The sequence below is a fragment of the Triticum dicoccoides genome, chromosome 4B, assembly GCF_002162155.2.
Source record: "Triticum dicoccoides isolate Atlit2015 ecotype Zavitan chromosome 4B, WEW_v2.0, whole genome shotgun sequence".
Classification (NCBI taxonomy): domain Eukaryota; kingdom Viridiplantae; phylum Streptophyta; class Magnoliopsida; order Poales; family Poaceae; genus Triticum; species Triticum dicoccoides.
The window spans coordinates 650,487,529-650,490,986 of NC_041387.1; positions in this window are offsets into that span (position 1 = coordinate 650,487,529).

Genomic DNA, 3,458 nt, shown 5'->3' on the forward strand with positions numbered 1-3,458 from the left:
CCCCAACCCCTGAAAATCGACTGACCCAAAAGTCAATTCAGTCGACTGAAGTGTGGCTTAATCGGAGCAGAGAAGCAGCACGAGCGAGGGGGAGAGCAGCAGCAGCAGCTGGGCGAGCGAGGGATCAAGCGAGAGCCGGAGCAGCAGCAGCGCGAGCGAGCGAGCGAGAGCCGGAGTAGCAGCAGTAGATCCGGCTGGTATGGATGCCACCGTCGAAGGGGCCTTGCACTGAGGGAGAGCCGTCGTGGAGATGTCGCCCACGGCATCGACTTCAAGGTAGCCGCTCCATGGGGGTGCGAGATGGAGCACCGTCGGTGCCGGGAGGTCGAGTTAAGGAGAAGGTGCGATGCGATGAGTGTACAACCTCCTTGGTGGCGCTGAGTAGGCCTCGGCTTCGTCCGAGGAGTCGGTGAGGATGTTGTGGTTCCGGTGGAGCGGGCTAAGGCGGCACTGTGGGGATGGAGCAGCCGCGATAGACGAGGCGATCGACAGAGCAGCTCCTTGCAGGTGGAGGACGGGGCGGCTGAACCGGCGGGACGGCGAGATGGACGACGGATCCTCATCCGGGGAGGTGGACGAGGGACGTCGAGCTGTTGCGATGGACGACATCGTCGGGGAAGAGGCTTCGGCTGGGCAACGGTGACGTGGCGGACGGAGGAGGGTGGGGTTTCGCGGCTGGAGCAGAGAGGTTATGGCGGCCTGGGATTTCGAATGGTGAAAAGGGGGCGATGGGACGGGATGAAGCATGACTTAGGGACGCGCTTGTCCAAAATGTAGGGTGTGTTACAAAAGTACCCCCCACTGATTTGAACTAGCGGCCCTTTTGGCTCAGGGTTAGAAGGGGGATTTCGCGTGTCTGGATTTGGCAGCTGGAGGGAGTTTTCGCGCGTGTTGTAATTTCGGGATAGCAAGGCGCGGGTTGTGAAGGCGCCAGTTTTGAGAGCACGATATCTGAATTTTCGGGATATAACAAGACGCGAGTTGAATTTTAGGGACAAGCCTAACGTGTAGTAATATTGTACTTGTACGTACCAAATCAATTCGCACTTCCCTCAACCAAAAAGAAAATGAAAATAATAAAACTATTCACACTACACAAAGAGAGAGTCTTGCCCCGTTTTACTATACAAATGCTATTCAAAGCTACTCCATCCTTCCATCTATATAGGGCCTAATGCGTTTTTCGATGCTAACTTTGACCAAATATTAAAGCAATGATATATGACATGCAACTTACACAAAGCACACCGTTAAATTCGTCTGTGAAAGGTTCTTTCAATGATATAATTTTCACATTGTGCATGTCATGTACTATTAATCTTGTCAATAGTCAAAAGCGGTCTTAAAAATCTCATTACGCCCTATATAGATGGAAGGAGGGAGTATGAATCCATGTTATGTCCGATTAAATTTTTTCACTTGCTGTATAATGCATGTAACCTACTCATACCAACATTTTAGTGCATTCCAAATGTCTATACTACCGCTGCAATTCGAACTAAATTTGAATTCGTTTCTCTATTTCAATAAGAATCTACAATCATGATTGTTGCCAACTTCAACCATCATTCATGTATTACCTTAATAACACACCACATGATTACTATAGAGATAGATATGAACTATGTGTACTACATGAACTCGAATTCTATTTTTTGAATACACTTGATGTTGATTCCAAATAATAGTACATTTGATGTACTAACTATATATTCATAATCTAAACCATGTTCCATACGTACATCATGTTTATCACACAAAGTATAGTGCCCCGCCCCCTACATTATGACAAGTATTTAGACCTGAGTTGCAAAAGCCACACATTAGCCCAAATTATAATCAATGTTCTACATTATGATATCTTCTTCAAGTATATGTATCCACTTTTTTATAATGAATTATGATCTTTGTTCGTCTTTTACACCTTCACGATCCTCTTCTATTTGTAGCTAGCTAGCGCTAACTTTCTATCGTGCATGCACACGCCCGCCCCCTCACACACCCTTAGCGTCCCCTCCATCGCGCACGTTCATTATTTATATTTAGGTCGTCCACCAACGGTGCGTGTAGGCCCCCGGCTCCTTCTTTCTGGCACACACCGGTCGATATACCTCTCTAGCCAAGTGTGCCTACAACAAACACATATATACTTCCCCTCTCCTCTTCTCACCGTCCATGCCCCCATATGTCCAATACGATTCCACGCATGTGCACACTCCCGCCCCTCTTTTCATTTATCACATGCTCGCACACTCCTCCCCCTCGACATGGTAGGCCTCTTGCACCACCTCCTACCCACACCCTCTCCCCCTGTCTGCCTCTCCGGACCTTATTTGCTTCTAACACATGCAGGCATGTATATGAACTGATCTCCCTACATATAGCCAGGTTGACTATAATTTGTTTTCACCAAGCACCAAAACACTTACCTTGCTAGTTATGTCTCTCCTTTTCTCGGACACACGACGGTCGATCTTCCTATGTAGTTACGCATGCTGACCACAACTATATCTTCTCCCCTCATCATCCTTGAATACCTCCCGACCCGTCTCTCACACGCACGTGCATAGACAGACAGACATCCCCCGCCCTCTCTTATTGATATTGCACTCATACCCTCCGTTTGTCTAGCAGACCTATCCCACCACTTGTGAGACGCCACTCAACCACCAACCCTCCAACGCTCTACCTTTGTCTTTTTCCCAACCTTATTCTTCTGCTACACATATCCATGGATGTCGATCGATCTCACTCAATACATAGATAGGTCTCTCTCCTTCCCCACACATATACTAGTCCACCGGTCTCTACCCCCCACACACGCACCGATAGTCGAACGTTGTAGGTAGGTATCCAAGCCACGGAGAAGAACTACACCTCTGCCCTCTCAAATTCCAGTAGGCCAGCCGCCCTGTATCTTTGACGTGGGCAAACACAAATTCAATGGCACTCTTTATCGATCGTGCAGCCACACACTTCATCCCTGTTTTCAATTCTATTGATATCTCACGTCCATGACTCCGTTTCACACATATTGCATATGTTACGGTTTTCTGATTGAGATATCATCAACACATTGCCTCTGTTTCGCACAAACCATCTCTCTCACACCCACCCACGTACGTACCTGCACCTAAAGAAGAAGTGCACGCAGGACGCACGTACTCACGTCTCGTTCCCGGCCACACTCGCGCGGGTGCACGGTGGAGTTTGTTTCTGTATGAAAAGGCAGCCCACGTGATAATTTGATGCGTGTAGCGGTTGTTTACTCGAAGGAGGGTCGGGTACCATGCCTGGAATATAAAACAATTGCCGTGGGGAAAATGGAAAAATGGGTTTGTCTCTCGTCACACCATCTCACACAAGGCCGTCGTGGCCTCTCTCTCTCAGCATTGGTTAGTGATCCGGCCGCATCCCGTCCATCGGCGGAAAGGGAGGATGTGCATCGTCTCTCCGTT